Source organism: Palaemon carinicauda, chromosome 40 (assembly GCF_036898095.1).
Source record: "Palaemon carinicauda isolate YSFRI2023 chromosome 40, ASM3689809v2, whole genome shotgun sequence".
NCBI classification, from domain to species: Eukaryota; Metazoa; Arthropoda; class Malacostraca; order Decapoda; family Palaemonidae; genus Palaemon; species Palaemon carinicauda.
This window is the reverse complement of record NC_090764.1, coordinates 67,373,976-67,391,812: the sequence shown is the minus strand read 5'-3', so window position 1 is coordinate 67,391,812 and position 17,837 is coordinate 67,373,976. Positions and strand designations below refer to the sequence as shown.

The 17,837-nt window shown below is 44.6% G+C and overlaps 1 long non-coding RNA gene across 1 annotated transcript in view; it reads left to right on the top strand.

Moving 5' to 3' along the window:
- The first annotated feature begins 8,551 nt into the window (after positions 1-8,551).
- LOC137631842 (uncharacterized) overlaps positions 8,552-17,837 on the top strand; it is a 265,710-nt gene continuing 256,424 nt past the window's right edge. Inside the window, exon 1 of the long non-coding RNA XR_011041952.1 lies at positions 8,552-8,757. This is a non-coding gene — a long non-coding RNA (uncharacterized lncRNA). The remainder of the gene's footprint in view (positions 8,758-17,837) is intronic.

Sequence of the window (17,837 nt, the reverse complement as noted above, 5' to 3'; positions counted from 1 at the left end):
CCTATCCTCCAGCCCATGGACCGGCAAGTCATCTCTAATTTCAAAAAGCTCTACACCAAGCACTTATTTAAGCAGCGCTTTAATGTCACGCAAAGCACCAACTTAACTTTGCGTGAATTTTGGAGGAGCCACTTTAATATCGTGCACTGCTTAAAGATCATTGATCAGGCTTGGGAGGGAGTAACTCGTCGTACCCTGAATTCTGCTAGGAAGAAGCTTTGGCCTGATGCTGTTGCTCCCAGAGATTTCGAAGGTTTTGGCCCCGAGAATGAACCTGTGGTTGCCGCCGAGGAAGACGTCGAAGAGATTGTATTCCTTGGCAAGTCCATGGGTCTGGAGGTGGATGAAGATGACATCACCGAACTCGTCGAGTGAGCATCACGAAGAGCTCACCACCACCAAGGAACTCGAGGAGCTGCAAGCCATGCAGCATGATGAGTTCCAAGCGCAGTTGAGTGAGTCGGAGGAGATCGAGGAGGTAGGCCAAATCTTAGGTACGGCGGAAATAAAACAGATGTTGGCTTATCATCAACACTTTGATTTCATCGACAAGCATCACCCACAGAAACTTCAGGTTTGCCGTGTTGTTGCGCAGTTCGATGATGTTTGCTTAACGCATTTTAGAAAAATCCTCAAAAGCCGTACCAAGCAACTTTCACTTGATAGTTTCTTTAAAAAATCTTTAAAACGGTCTGGTGATCATGATGAAAAGAAAGAAAAGGAAGACCGAATCGAGTAAAAGTGATGAAAATTAAGAATAAGAAAAGAAAAAATGTAAAAAAAAAAATATAAAATTATAGAAATGAAAAAAAAAATAAGCTAAGTTAAAGTTCACGTAGTAGTGTAAGTTAGTGTAAGTTATCGTACACGTTATTGTACAAAGTCGCCGTCCCTACCTCCTCGCTGATCTTCTGTCTCCTCCTGCGTAGCAGTCCCTACACCTGCGCTGGCCTATCGCTAAGGTAAAGTGTTACATTAAAACCCGTTTTTTATTTATTATTTCATTATTATTCTTTTTTTTGGTTTGTAATATGTATTTTCTGGGTCAACCTGTGACGCCCGGTGAAAAGGGTCCTTCTTTTCTCTTTTCTGATATAAATACTTCCAAATATACCAGAGAAAGTTAAAGCATGGAATGCAGAGGTTACTACCCTCGCGCGAGCACCCTAAGGGCGTCGTGTATAAAGAAAGGGCGTGTGAAAACCACTATTCACAGGTCATCTTCCATTTAGATCAATTCTTCATCAAAAGGGGGAGCCGCCACAACGGCACTAACCGAACACACCTGATCCACTCAGCGACGCCCGCCTCGAACGCCATCTACTCATCCTTCTTTTGGACTCGTGTTTGGCGATTACCCTGTTTTGTGCTCTCGTGTTTTGGCTGTTTTTTGGATATCTTCACCATGGCTGAAGCTCTCCTTACCCCTACGCCAATGTTAAGTACCATAGATTGTTTTGACAGTATTTTTAGTACCGGGCAAGTTAATGTTAAGTAATAGGAAGTGTTTTAATGCGTTCGGCTTTTTGCCTTCCCGAGGCCCACGTGGCCATTTTTGTTGTTTACGCTCAGTGCGTTTCAGTTTTGCTTGTTTTGTTGCCCTTTTGGTACTTTTGTCATTCTAGGTTCCTTTTAACCTTATGCTAAGATTATAGGCTGTATGCCTCTTATGTTGAACCGATTTATTATTATTATTGTTGGTACTTTTTAGTCATTTACGAGTCCGTTTCTTGTTAACGAAGAATAGCGTTCGGGGTTTTATTACAGTTTAGTACCGCCACCTTGGTCGGCGTTTTTCGTTACGATTCAATATGTTTTTTACTTTTTTACCCCCCCCCCTTTTTCGCTATTCTTCGTTACATTTCCTTTTTATTATTTTCATTCGGACAGATGTGTTTTATATATTGTGGAGGTTCGTGCTTTGTTAGATTGATCGTCGTAACCACCAAGTGCGAGAGGCTGGAGTTCCCGTTTTCTTTACCATAGATTCGGGTTCTCCCTCTCTCTATCTCGCCCTTCTGGGAATTCTTCGTCGTAGACGAGTTTTTTATTTTTACAAGGTTACTTCCTTCTTTCTTGGCTATTGGTTTGTTATTAGATCCTGTTCGTGTTAGTCCATTATAGGTTAGTTGGCCTGCCTTGCGCTGCCGCCTGTTCCCCCTCCCCCTAGTCCCACCCTCTACCCGCTCCAACCTGGGAGTTGGGTCAGGACATCCTTCGGACTCCGCCATGAGTTTCACTAATATGAGCCGGGAACGCTCGCTTACCTATTTATCTAGTGCGCCCCTTCGGCAGGGAATCCTTCCCTCGTTGGCCCTCCGCACCTTGACTCCGGCTACGGACCTTAGTTTCACACGACAATCAGATATATCTCCCCCCCTTTTTTGTTTTACTCTCCGGTGGCATCTTACCGGAGATCCTTTCGGAGATCATGTTATTGAATTGTTCTTACTGTATCCCTTAGTTGGATTAAGGATCTACCCCCCCCCCCCGCCGCCGGGCCTCCGTCGCTCTACGGCGCGCTCTCATTCCAATGTGCCATACTCTTATCAGTAATTACTCCGGCTCCTCCATATGCATATACTGTAGAATATTCTCTCATAATATTTATCTTTGTGGTAATTACGGCGGAGCTCCGGCTCCTTATATTACACGACCCCATTTCTGCACATCAACTAGAATCTCCCTTAGCTTTACTTATTTTATTATTGTGTTAGTAAAGCCTCCGGGAGACTTTGTACTTATTTTAACTTTTTATTACAGAAAGTGCGCTGCGCCGCCAAAGGCTGCTCTACTACCTTTCTGGATCCGGTAGGCCATGACGTCTGCCGGTCCCACGCCCACTGTGCGATCTCCTTTGTCCGGGAAGCTGGCCAGCCCGCTTACATGGTCTGGTTCCCGGAGGCGTGCACGCTCTGCTATGAGCTGTCCTCCATTCTCCTCAATGATGAGGTAAGTTTCTCAATGTTATCATGCATGCTATATTTTGAGGCTCCGCTTTTATATAGTTTGTCGATGTAAGATTTCTCAGTTCTCATTCATGCTACTTTTTATATGGAGGCTCGGCTACTTATAGATATTCTCTTAATCCTCTTGATATTCGTAGGAGTTTGCCGTCTGCCGTTCTAAGTTACTCCCCTTTTTCAGGCTGACGAGGATTCGCTCCGGACGGCCAAAACCAACCTCCGGACTTGGGTGTCTGGTTTTGGAAGGAATGCCCCAACTGGTTGCCCTTACCTCCTTGATGCGGACATGGCCTCCCGGCTGTTTCCTGGTTCATCCTCGGCCGCGGTACCCTTGGAGCAAGCTGCTCCCATCATTGAGGGTATCAGGGCGGCCCTACCTGTAGAAGAGGAACACCAGTTCTCCGGCGACATCTCCACCCTCGACATCCACACCGAACCGATGGATGAGCAGGTTAGTGGTGCAGAGTTGGCAGAATCCTTTCTTTCCCCTACTCCTTCCTCTACTTCTTCTTTCCTCGGCTTTGACAAGCCTCAGGCTTCTCCTTGGGAGGGTTCCGTCTCGGTCCGTCCCAAGGTTAAGCCAATACGCAAAAACAAACCTAAAACCAGTACTTCAGCTTCGCCCCAACCGTATCTCCGGTCCCAGGACCTTCCTCAGCCCCTGACATCCCAATGCTGTCACGAACTCCTCCTCCTTCTAAAGGACAGAGGAGTAAGTCTGCAAAGTCCAAGGTTTCAGCTGTAGGTAGCTCCTCGGACTTCCACATAACCATGGAATTGATTCAGGATATGATGGAGTCGAAGCTGCAGACACACTCGGGGGTCATATCGGGGCTCAAAGACATGGTGGCTAGCTTCCTCCGTGCGGGGTCTCGGCCTGCTCCGCCCCTAGTTCCTGATACATCTAAGCTACCGTCCTTTGATAAAAATAACCCTTGGCGGTTTGCGAGACATGCTCCTTATTTGGATGGCACGCTCACGCTAGAAGGCTTGGGGACCCGCCCTCTAGACGATCTGGAGTTCTACCCTCCAGATCTCCAGTTCCCCTTCAATGGCTTTGTTCGCCTGAAGGAACATGCCCTAATCCGTATGGATAAGGTCCCAAAGGAGACGGTCATATTCCCTAAAGAGCAAGCCCAGGCTGTCTGGGCCCGTACTCTCGCGGAATGGGGATGCGTCAACTCTAAGTTGACTCCCCACAAAGGAGCGTATACCATTTTCATCACTCCTCAGTCCATCCCGTCTCCTCTTACTGACAAGATCGCTGAATTGACTATTCAGTCAGTTAAGGACGGCATCCCCATGCCGACCCTTAAAGAGACAGATCCCACCTCTCTCCTCATCCCAGGCACCTCGGCGCTCTGGCACGATGCTTCAGCCTCTTGCCATTTTTGATTACCATTTGCTACCTATGTTTCTGGTCTAGACCAGTAAGACGTTTTTGAGCTTTTGTACAGTATACTTTACTTGTTCTTTCATGGCATTGTTTAATTTTTAAGGATTTGTTCTTTTGTATGTGACAGTACGTTCCTTGATATATATAACCTCCATTTACATAATGTTTTTACTTTCTCTTTGTTTTGTGGGCTTGGAAGGCATTCTCTGGTACATTTTCACCGGACGTCACAGGTCGACCCAGAAAAGGGATTTTGACGAAGGAAAAATCTATTTCTGGGGAGATACATGTGACGCCCGGTGAAACCCTTCCCTGGCTTTTTTCCCCATCCCTTTCCTTTCCAAGCCATCTCATATAGAAGGATGTGTAGATGGCGCTCGAGGCGGGCGTCGCTGAGTGGATCAGGTGAGTTCGGTTAGTGCCGTTGTGGCGGCTCCCCCTTTTGATGAAGGATTGATCTAAATGGAAGATGACCTGTGAATAGTGGTTTTCACACGCCCTTTCTTTATACACGACGCCCGTAGGGTGCTCGCGCGAGGGTAGTAACCTCTGCATTCCATGCTTTAACTTTCTCTGGTATATTTGGAAGTATTTATATCAGAAAAGAGATAAGAAGGACCCTTTTCACCGGGCGTCACAGGTATCTCCCCAGAAATAGATTTTTCCTTCGTCAAAATCCCTTTATTATACAGGTATTGTATTCATGTAATGTGTATGTGTAGCCATTTATTAAGGATTTATTATGGGTTTTTAGGCTGAGGAACGAATTAAATAAATTACCATGTATTCTTATGGGAATATTTGCTCCAACATACGATCGTTTTAACATACGAAGCAGTTTCTGGAACGAATTGAGATCGTATGTACAGGTATCACTGTACTTAAGATTCAGCCTAGACAAGATCTACCAGTTCAAGGTGCTGTGTTTCGGTCTCTCCACAGCCCCTCAGGTATTCACCAGAGTGTTCTTCCTGATCTCTTCGTGGGCACACAGGATCGGCATCCGTCTCCTCCGCTATCTGAACGATTGGCTGATCCTGGCAGACTCGGAGTCGACCCTTCTTCGACACCGGGACAAGCTTTTGAGACTTTGCCAAGATCTAGGGATCATGGTAAATCTCGAGAAGTCTTCTCTGCTTCCATCTCAACGACTGGTATATCTAGGCATGATCATGGACACCAATCTCCACAAAGCCTTTCCATCAGACGACAGGATAGCAAGGTTGAGGAGGGTCGCAGATCCTTTCCTCAGACGAGAAGAACTCCCAGCCCAATCATGGTTAAGTCTTCCCGGTCACCTTTCCTCCCTGGCCCGTCTAGTTCCAAATGGGCGCCTCAGGATGAGATCCCTGCAATGGCTGCCCAAGTTCCGGTGGAATCAAGGTCACGATTCCCCAGACGTTTTGGTCCCCATGGGTCCTGCGGAACGTATGGACCTTCAGTGGTGGGTGACAGACGAAAACCTCCAAAAGGGAGTGGATCTTCTCGTCCTTCCCCCGGATTTGATGCTGTTCTTGGACACCTCAAAAGGAGGGTGGGGGGCCCACGTTCTGAACCACAGGACCTCAGGCCTATGGTCGGAATCAGAAAAGTGCCTCCACATAAACCTGCTAGAGATGAAGGCCGTATACCTGGCACTTCAACAGTTCTAACAGTACTTGGCTGGTCACTCCGTGGTGGTGAGGAGCGATAACACCACGGTAGTGGCTTACATCAACAAGCAGGGAGGTACCTTTTCACAACAGCCATCCCATATTGTAGTAAAGATACTGAGATGGACCGAAGTCCACTCGTTTCCACTATCGGCTCGCTTCATTCCGGGCAAAACGAATGTGATCGCCGACAGTCTGAGCAGGGCATCCCAGATAGTGAGTACTGAGTGGTCTTGGGATCCTCTAGTAGCCAATAAAGTCCTGACTTTGTGGGGTTCCCCGACGGTGGATCTGTTCGCGACAGCCTTGAATTTCAAGCTTCCGCTGTACTGCTCCCCAGTCCCGGACCCCAAGGCACTCTGGCAAAATGCCTTCCAACAACGGTGGGTTAACATCGACGTTTTCGCCTTTCCCCGTTCTGTCTGATGAGAAGGGTGCTCAACAAGACCAGAATATCGGTCGACCGGTCAATGACCTTAGTAGCTCCACTATGGCATCATGCAGAGTGGTTCCCGGATCTTCTGCAGCTCCTGACGGAACTCCCGAGAGAACTCCCTCCTCGACACGAGCTACTCAAGTAACCATACTCCAACATCCCCCACAAAGCCGTAGCATCGCTGCGGCTTCACGCCTGGAGATTATCCAACATCTCCTCACAGAGAGAGGCTTTTCGCAACAAGTTGCAGAAAGGATGTCTCGACACCTGTGAAAGTCATCCGTAAGAGTCTACCTGGCGAAGTGGAGAGTCTCCTGTGGTTGGTGTCATGGAAGGGCTCTCTCTCCACTCGATGCCACTATTCCAACAATAGCGGAGTTTCTCGTGTATTTGCGGGAAGAGATGCGCCTTTCAGTCTTGGCACTGAAAGGCTATCGCTCAGCCTTAAGTCTTGCCTTCAGACTAAAAGGAATGGACATTTCCTCCTCGCTGGAACTTTCGCTATTCATACGAAGTTATGAACTTACCTGCCCTCAGTCGGAAGTAAGACCTCCTGCAGGGAGCGTGGTTAGAGTCCTCAGGTCTCTTAAGAGACCTCCGTTCGAACCATTACGCCAGGCTTCTGATCGCCACCTGACTTGGAAGACGGTGTTCCTACATGCTTTGGCCTCGGCCAAGCGAGTCGCCCATTCAAGGAGATGGGTAGAGGTAACGTTCAGGTTCGTCCCTGAGTTTGTGGCTAAGACTCGAAATCCAGGAGTGCACCCCCGGTTCGAATCTTTCCGGTTTTCGAATCTCCGTTCTGTAACAGATGACCCAGACCATCTCCTACTGTGCCCAGTAAGGAGTCTGAGGCTCTATCTTAAGAGAACAGCTGCAATTCGTCCTCGAGTGCAAGCATTGTTTGTGAGCACAGGAAGGACAAAGAGGAGGGTCACTAAGAACACTATCTCAGCATGGATTCGCAGGGTCATCCGCCATTCCCTGAATCCAGACCCTCCTCCGTCACGTCGCCCTAGAGCACATGATGTCAGAGGCATCGCTTCGTCCTTGGCATTCAAGAGAAACTACTCAGTGACGCAGGTTCTACAAGCAGGGGTTTGGAAGCGTCAAACGACCTTCACAGGCCACAACCTGTAGGACGTGACCCACAGGATGTTCGATATGTTCTCTATCGGCCCTGTGGTGGCTGCACAGCAGCTGGTTTAAACCTCAGGCTCCTTAATGGACAAGCAGCAGAAGGTTGAGGGCATTGTTACCTGGTTTTAGTCTGCATGAATGAAAAGATATGCCTGGCCCTTATTCTTTTCTTCATCCTCCCCTCTCTTGGGGAAAGCAGCATCCTGGGTTCTCTGCACAGCTGACCTCAAACCACTGCAGGTAAACCATGCTTCCTTGTGTTCCTAGTATTAAGATAATACGGTCGCGTCCCCCATACCCTTACGAGGTGGTATTGGGAACGTCCTAACCTAGAATTCCATCTAATGGACTCCAGGTCAACATCCTAGGACGAGTCACACTTCATTCCTTCACACACACGCTTACGTAGGCCACGGTCCTTGCAGAGCAAGGTACTTGCGAGGTGCAGGGACTCCTTATCTCGAGCTCTACACACTCAGATACTGAGTCCCCTGGCAAAGCCAAAAGCCAGTAATGGCTGGGACTTACCATCTTTCCTAAGGATTAAGTCACCCTATTTAAATAGCGTGGTTTGTATTTCGGTTACGGAACAAATGACAAATTCGTAGATAATTTGTATTTTTCCTAACCATACAAACCTTAGCTATTTAATCAAACTTGCCCGCCAGCCTTGTCCCCCGGGAAGTCCTACCTCTAAGCAAAGTGAACTAGTTCACTGGTGTGTGAGGGGGGAGGGGTAGCTAGCTACCCCTCCCCTTCCCCCTCGCTAGCTAGCGAGGGGGTAGTAAACCCTCGTTAAAATTCTAATGGCTCGTCATTTCAGCTACGCTGAAAGTAATACCCTATTTAAATAGCTGAGGTTTGTATGGTTAGGAAAAATACAAATTATCTACGAATTTGTCATTTTATTCAACTTCTCATTTGCCCATCTAATCGATCTCAAAAAATTCTCTTATTTCAGACTGTCATCACTGCTTACCCACATTAAGGCTCCTTAATTAACTGGATTGAATAACCTAAAGGGTTGATATATCAAGAGCCAAGACATAGTGGAGGTGGAGCCAGCCCTGTGCTTAAAAATGGCATGGCCTAGAAATGCAATATCTCATGTTCGAGATGCCACATTTGTAAAGATAGTGGAAATGACACTGCAAATGTGGTCAGGTGGTAAGTGATGAGATTTTTGTGACTTAACTTACTCTTGGCAATAATATAAATATTATTTCAAGCAAAAGCCAGTCATGTGAAATATGGACATAATGTGACATACAAGCTGGTTTATACTGTTATCAGCGCAGGGGTAAATTAAACTGGTGTTTTGTGTTGTGTGGTTGTGGAACCTTGGATCCAAGCATGAGCTGATTAATTTTATTGATTTTAGTGGGAGCCATGTATGAGGGAAAGCGAGATCATTTTGTGAATTGAGTATTGTAGTGTATCTCCCAGATCATTTTTTTTTTTTTGTATTAATAAACTTTCTAAGGTTTCTGTTAATGCTATTGTGAAGGCGACATTGTAAGATTGAGCTAGTGTATATGTACCTTATATGGGATCTAATGGTGGTGCAGAAAACATCCCTCATATTTAGAAATGGTTTGAATTAACTGAAGTATATTTGTTCCTACACAAAATACAAGCCTTGCATTCTTTACATAGAAGATAACAGTACAAGCTGGCATACGGCTATAAAACATAGAAATGAGGTTTCAACAACCATTCCAGTTTTTACCAGTGGTAGCAGGGCAAAGCATACACCCGTTCACTCGTACCTTCTTCTCTTTGATGTCAGCCGTGGTTAAAGACAGATGTCTCCTTCCATGTTCTCACTACCTGGCTAAAGATTAAAATTTATTCCTACAGAAATACAAACCTTTCACTCTTTAATAGGGTTTTGTTTTGGTGCAGCTGGAAACTAGCTGTAAACTTTTTACGCCAGGTAAACAACCTGCCACTAGTCAGGAGCGGGTAGACCAGCCACCCCACTCATGCACTCGCCTAATATATTGATCCACTTTTGTTATTGGCTTGGTGGAGTGTCCTAATTATACAGGCTGTAAACAAAATTATTTTCAGGTGAGCGGGTCAGTAGGTGACAGAAGTCTAAAAGGAGTTCTTCTCCCTTGGGGTCTTCTCAAAGGCAAAGAAATTTCAACTATTTTCTCTGGTGCTCTCTCCCCCCACGGACTCTGCAGCATTCTGTCTTCTTCAGAGGACAAACGAGCAAGAGTGTCGATCGTTTGACCCCGGATAACCCTTAGTTTTGGAGACACAGCTGATTCCCCTAGCAAAGCAGCAGGGTCCACAATTGCAGGGGAGTGTCTATCATTGATGCTTGCATCAGCTTTGGCCTTTCTTTGGGTTTCAGCCCCCCCCCCCCCAAGGATTGGCTTGGAGGGGCTGCAGCGTTGGTCACAGCGGGATTGCACATTTGCCTCTATAGGGGTTGGATACGGCCTTCCCCCTGAGCCACTGGAGTGGTGTTTTCTCCAGGAGGTCTCGTTCCCCTAGCTGAACCATCCACCGCAACTCCTTTCCTCTGGAGGGGTTGCTGACAGGTCTTCCTTGGAGTCCTGCCAGGCCTGTGACCGCTCAGGGGTGAGCATGCCGGCTGAGCTTGCTCAGTAGGTGATAAATCTCCATCCTGCCTCCACAGGGGCCTAGCCTCGTCCTTTCCCCTCAATCCTTTTGAGTAGAAGTCCCTCCAGAAGGTCTCTCGCTCCTTGCAGAGGCAACCTCCATAATGTCTCACCTCCTGAGGAGTTGCTGGCAGTTTCTCCTTGGAGTCCCTGCTAGGTCCACAATCTCTTCAGGTTGAGTGGGCCTGCTGAGCTTGCTGAGCCAGCTTGGAGTGCTTAGCATACTGAGGATGCTCATAAGGGGAAACATGCTTCTCCATCCCTCCTCTGCTGGGGCCTGCCCCCCCCCCCCCACCTTCGAGCCTCTGGAGTGGTGCTCCTTCCAGAAGGTCTCGGGGCCCTTTGCGTAAGTGACTTTTGCAACTTCTCGCGTAGAGGAGTTGTGGGCAGGTTCTCCTTGGAGTGCTTGCCAGGGTGCAGCATGTTGAATTTACTCAGCAGGAAGGACTTGGATTTTCCTAACTCACAGGTCTCCCTCCTCGCCAAGGTGAGAGGGCTTCCTTGCTTGAGTGAGATCTCCCTAGAGTACCTCAGAGGTAGGTACCTGATTAGTTAGTACCTTGCCTCAGCCCTTTGGAGCAGAGCTCTTCGGAGCACTTCAGTGATTGTGGCTGTCGACTCCCTGTAGTAACAGCCTCTCTTTTCCGTGCCTCTAAGGCACAACCAGTCTCTGCGAGCCTCTCGAGATAGGTTATCCCTGGCCCTTCCTCAGGCATTTATCCCTTCGAGGGAAGCATCGGCTGATTTTCTTATTTCGCGAGTACTGTATGCTTTTACAGACAATCCTCCTTGCCTGCCTTGTATCCACTTGAGCACATGCGCCCTGCTTCAGGAGCACACAAGACATCTCACGAACTTTTAGTATTTTAGCAATTATCTCCCTCTTAATGAGAGAATGCCTTGATGAAGTCATTGAGCTTCAGCACGGCATTCTATTCCCGTGCTGAAACTTGGTGACGGGCAAGAGGGCTCTCGAACTTGGGGAAATTGCTCCCCCAGTTCGAATCTAAATTTCTCTTAATTATCTTTTTCTTCCTCTTTATATTGCTTCAACCTTCTCCTAATATAAACTTTCCTTCATGTTGCTGTCCCAACCCTATGAGTAAAATTTCCCATATGTATGTGTATATGTTTACATATATATGTGTTTATTATTTTTTTTTTCTCTTTTTATGGCATGGATGTTTCTACATCTGTTATTGCCACTTGGGCGGATGTTTCTACATCCGGTATTGCTGCCTGCTTTGATGAATGGGAAAGGTGTCACGGTTGGGAGGTGTTTGTGCTCAAAGCTATATGTGAGAGTATTGGATGATCTCAGCCATCCCGAAGATGGTTTGGACCTTTTTGGCGGAACTATTCTCAAGTGTTGGGTCTTCGGAATCCAGGGGGATCCAACGCTTGGGGTAGGACTCTCGGCTTTTGGCCGGAAGCCCGTCATTACAGATATGGGGAGGATGATTCCATAGTTTCTTGGTCTGTCCTAACAGGCGGGTTCAGCTTACACCTGTGCCTCTATATCTGTTTTGATGCTATCCTTCGGGTAGGGTATGGAGTGGACCATCTGGGAAGTATACTCTCACTGTGCCGGTAGTGGAGAGTGTAAATTTCCTTCCCAACATGTGATGCCTTAATGTTCTCAAGCAGGTAAATCAAACTTCAAAAATCACTCTTTTCTCTTCTTTTTTATGATGGATTCTTGTGAAAATGACCCCACCTCCCCTGGATATGCTGACTCGCCCCCGGCACTGTTGACGACCTCTGGCAATTCATTTAAAGAAAACTCCGTTGACGACGTAGGAACTAAAAAGGACTATTCTTTAAACACTCGGAAAAAGGGTAATTTGGGCAACACAGGAAAATTGAATGTCCTGCACATTACCCAAATCCCATTAGAAACTAATTATGATATGCTACATAAAATATTTGAGTGTTATGGATTAATAAAAGAAATTAGAATGAAACTTCAAGATGATAATTGGGAATCTTGGTTATCATTTAATTGTCATGAGGAAGCATTTAATGCAAGCCGTAATATTGTTGATATTAAAGTAGGTAATATGAGTGTTAAGGGTGCTCTGTGTGATGGGGCACCTAAAGATCTGGATGTCTACAGACCAGCAGACTGGGCTGATAAAGATATAGAGGCAGATATGCCATCCCAAAGAAAGCCAAAACCACCAATGTGGCTTCTTGCTCAATCTGTAGGAGGTACGGAAAATTATTTCAAGGTCTGCAAATTTCTTCAGAGGAAGGTAGGTACGATCGCACCTGGAGATATATCTCGATTCGGTAAGAAAAGTTACTTGATAAAGGCCAAGTCATACACACAGTCTGTTATACTGTCCAATTTGAAGACAGTAAATGATGATATAAAATTGGACATCAAACCCCATCTAAACTTTAGCTATGGAAGGGGAGTGGTTTTTAATAGGGATCTGTATGAATTTACTGAAGAGGAGATATTGTGTCCTCTATCAGTGTGGAAAGTACATAAAGTACCTGGAACATCAATGATTGTTCTTACTTTCCAGGATACCGATGTACTTTCCCACATAGACATAGAAAACGAAAGGATCAGAGTTCAACCTTTCAAGTAAAAGCCACTGCAATGTTTTAATTGCTTTAAATTTGGACATCCTTCCAAAGTTTGCAATAGTGAAAGAATTTGTAATACTTGCTCCAATATTTACCATGGGGAATGTACATTTGAGGCAAGGTGCTTAAACTGCAACTCTAATCATAAATCTAATGATAGGAGCTGCCAGTTTTATAAGTTAGAAGAGGCTGCCCTCAATAAATCAATTATTGAACATGTAAGCGTGGGGCATGCCAAGAGATTATTAAATAAATCTAATACTTATGCAAAGACATTAAAAACAGGAGAAAAAGTTCCTCGGGAATCATCTCACCCACCTACTACTGTAGGTAGTTCTCGAAAAAGGAATTCACCATCTATTGATAAAGTGCTGCATAAGACAAGAACATCTCCTCCTAAAGATTTATCATTGAGTATCAACCAAGACATTGCCCACCACTATCAAACCTTTGTCCCCCATTACAAAGGATAGTACTAACCTCTCCCAGGCCATATCCTTGCCTGATTTAATGGAGATTCCACCTGACACCAAGTTATCAGGTGTACCTGTAGTGGGGAAGGTACAAAAACCTGGTAACTCACAACCTACTAAGCGTAAAAGAGAGAGACCTCCATCTCTCTCACCCCCTTCCATAAGAAATACTAGAATTATGACATCAAATAAATATGTTGTTTTGTCTGTTGATGTTGCCGATCAACCAGAAGATAATTTAAATAAATCAGAAATTCAAGTTGAGGTCCACCATCCCCCTCAACAAATAGATAAAAAAGATACAAAGAAAAACACCAACGTAAAACCCAACATAACAAGACCATCTCTGAAGAAACCTACTGGTAATAATGTTAGATTAAAAACTGCTAATGGGAAGACCTCATCCAAGATGTCTTCCCGAAATAATCCATAGTTTTCTCCTCAATCTTGCAATGGAATTGTCAGGGTTTGAGGGCCAAATATGAAGAACTTAAGCTCTTAATTCACGAGCATTCCCCCATAATTGTATGTCTCCAGGAGAGCAAGCTTGATGCTAATACCCCTTGTCCTCGCAAATATATTAGTTATAGGACACCTTATGATCACGGAGTAGGGAGCCATGGCGGAAGTCTCTTGTACATTCGTCGAGATGTTCCCCAAATACCCATGTCTATACGTACAACCCTGCAGGCAGTTGTTGTACAAATTGATATAGGGAGAAAATATACAATATGCTCTCTGTACTTACCTCCAAATGATAATAGTTTATATGATGATTTAGCAGAGGTCATTCAACAACTCCCTCAACCTTTTCTCTTACTGGGAGATATGAATGGTAGACATCCTTTATGGGGTGATGTTTTGGCCAACACAAGGGGCAATATTATCTCATCAATTGTGGAGAATGAGGATGCGGGACTCCTTAATACAGGAGAGCCCACACACTTTCATGTTCAGACAGATACTTTGTCATGCATTGACCTTTCAATTGCAAGCTCTAACTGCCTTCTTGATTTTGATTGGAGGACATTAGATGATTGGCATACTACTGATCATGCACCAATCATTATAAACACCAACAAGGGTCCGCCTTTGCAAAGATCGCCACGTTGGAATCTAGACAAGGCAGACTGGGTTAAATTTTCCGAGCTAAGTGAAATCGAAGGGAGAGCAGAACAGTTTGAAAGTGTTGATGATGCCATAGACCTACTGAATGGAACTCTTCATACAGCAGGAGTCAATTCAATTCCCAAAACAACAGGGTTATTCAAACGACGACCAGTCCCGTGGTGGTCTTCAGAACTAACTGCGCTCCACAGAGCCACAAGAAGATCTCTTAACACGATTGCGTAGACGCAGAACTGATGAGAATTTAACTATGTACAAGAAATGTAGAGCACAGTTCCGTCGTGCCATGAAAGAAGCAAGGCGCTAGTCATGGATGTCTTTTGTTTCCTCCATTAACAGTAGAACACCACCATCTTCTGTGTGGAGGAAAGTAAAAAAGATAGCTGGCAAATTCACCCCCAACCCACCACCAGTGTTGAAGGTGAATGGCCAGTATGTAACTGAAGCAAATGAAGTTAGCAATGCCCTGGCTAATCATTTTTCAAATGTATCCAGCAAGTGTGAAGGAGCCCCTGGTCACCAGTAGCCTATAGGAGCACTGAAGAAAAGAAAATTTTAAATTTTGCAACAAGAAGGGAAGAGTCGTATAATTCTCCTTTCACTGAAAGAGAATTTGATTCCGCACTTGCTCATTGCAACGATACAGCCCCTGGACCCGATGGAATTCCATATGCAATGATTAAACATGTACATTTTAATACAAAGCTATTTATTTTAAGCATTATTAATAGAATATGGCATGATCATAGTTACCCAAGTGTTTGGGAACTAGCCATTATTTTAGCCTTTTTAAAACCCGGTAAAGACAAGTTTTTAGCAGCAAACTATCGTTCTATTGCATTGACATCTTGTTTATGTAAAATCATGGAGAAGATGGTCAATGCAAGGCTGATATGGTACCTTGAAAAGAAAGGTATTTTATCACCGATTCAATGTGGATTCCGAAAAATGCACTCAACGACTGATGAGTTGATATGACTTGAGTCTTCTATTTGTGAAGCCTTTGCTTCCAAACAGCACCATGTTACAGTATTTTTTGACCTTGAAAAGGCATATGATACCACATGGAGATATGGTATTCTTAAAACCATTCATGAATTGGGATTGAGAGGAGAGCTGCCACTATTTATTCAGGCATTTCTTTCACGTAGAGTTTTTCAAGTGAAAGTGGGGGAAACTCTATCAGTGTAAGTGCCCGGAAGAAGGAGTTCCTCAGGGTAGTGTGCTGAGTGTAACCCTTTTTGCACTAGCAATTAATGGGATATCCTCAGCCATTCCCCAGGATGTTCTCTCAACATTATTTGTGGATGATCTCTCAATATCATTTGCTGGCACTAGAATGGCAATGGTTGAGAGAAAAATCCAACTCTCTATTGATAGAATTATCCAGTGGGCTGACATGAATGGATTTAAGTTCTCGACAAGTAAAACTACCATTGTCCATTTTTGTCGTATCCGGGGAGTACATCCAGACCCGGATATATACATTAAAGGTCAACGGATACCATGTGTACCGGAAACCAAATTTTTAGGTTTGATATTTGACTGTAGACTTACATGGGTTTCTCACCTAAAAGCGCTAAAAGCTAAATGTGTTGAAGCTCTGAATATCTTAAAAGTATTGTCCCATACATCATGGGGGGCAGACCGCAATACTATTTTAAAATTATACAAGGCCTTGATTTTTTCCAAAATTAGTTATGGTTGTGAGGTATATTCTTCAGCCACCCCAAGCCGGTTAAAAATATTAGACTCGATACATCATGCAGGTATTAGATTGTCTACTGGAGCTTTTAAAACCTCGCCTATCCCAAGTCTCCTTGTTGATGCTGGAGAGTTACCTCTAGACCTTTACCGAATGTCTTCCATTCTTCGGTATTGGTTTAGATTGCAAAGACTCCCTAACACTCTAGCCTTTCAGACTGCAAGCCTTGTAAGACACGCATCATACTTTGAGTTGCACCCAAAATCTCCTCAACCTTATGGCTTTTGGGTGAAACGATTATTAAATAGTCTGGATATAATTAGAAATAAGGTACTTCCATTCAAGGTATCATCAACGCCTCCATAGAAGTTACCAGAGATATCTTTTTGTAAATATTTTATTGGAGATAAGAAGAATATGTCAGACCTAGAAGCCAGGTCTCTTTTTAATGAACATGTTAAAGAACATAGAGGATCAACTTTTATCTATACTGATGGCTCCTAATCTGATGCTGGCGTTGGATTTGGAGTACATAGTAATGGTTTTAATTGTAGAGGTGCACTTCCTCTGACCGCTTCCATATTTACTGCCGAACTGTATGGCATATTAACCGCTATTGAGAAAATAGCGTTGGAGAAGGAGGGTAATTTTACAATTTTTAGTGATGCAAGGAGTGTCCTTCAAGCTATGGAAGTTTTTAATTCTAATAACCCTCTAGTTTTAAAGATTTTAGAATGGCTCTTCCTTATTGGACGGAGAGGTATAACCGTTCAATTTTGTTGGGTTCCAGCACATGTAGGTGTATCCGGGATTGAGAAGGCAGATTCACTGGCTAAGGAGGCTGCATCCGAGTTGCTGCCAAGAAGGTATCCCATTCCCTGTAATGATTTCTTACCTGACATCAAGAAATTGGTTTGCAATAAATGGCAACAGCAATGGGATAGTCAAGATGGCAATAAAATGAGGGAAGTAACAAATGACATATCTCCTTGGAGGTATAATATGATGCCCCGAAAATGGGAGACGTCTCTTTGTCGTCTCCGTATTGGTCACACTCGGTTGACACATGAGTTTCTGCTGAAGGGCCAACACCAACCGTATTGTGACAACTGTTTAGTACCTCTAACAGTAAGGCATTTGTTGACCGAATGCCCCAATTATAACAACTTGCGGAATAGATATTTGTTTGAGGCTCGAGGTGAGGGTGGCAGGTTCATCCTTGCCAAGATTCTTGGAAATGATGTGTCCTACCATGCAAGTGGCATTTTTAGATTTCTTTCAGAAGCAGGTCTTCTGAAAAATATTTAACTTTTATGACATTCAATTTTTATGATTTTAATTGAATACTCTTTAATTTTTTATTTTATTTCATTTTTTATTTTTGTATACATAAATTAAATGTTACCGGCGTCAATGACCTTAGATGTCAGGATGCCTGAAAACTTTAAATCATTCATTCATTCATTAGCAATTATCTGCCGAACGATTATTTCCTTAGGGACAGTGGAGTTGCGCTTTGATGCACATGCTTTAATCCCACCTGCCTGCAAGCTCTTACTGCCGACAAAGGTCTGATCACTTCATCAGCTGCGTGCGCTACTTCATGGGCGCGCACATGCTCGTAAAGAGAAGTGAGTGATCATTATCACCCCTTAGAGAACCTACAGACGTCCCTTCATTCACAAAGGATGTACAGTAATACCTCGA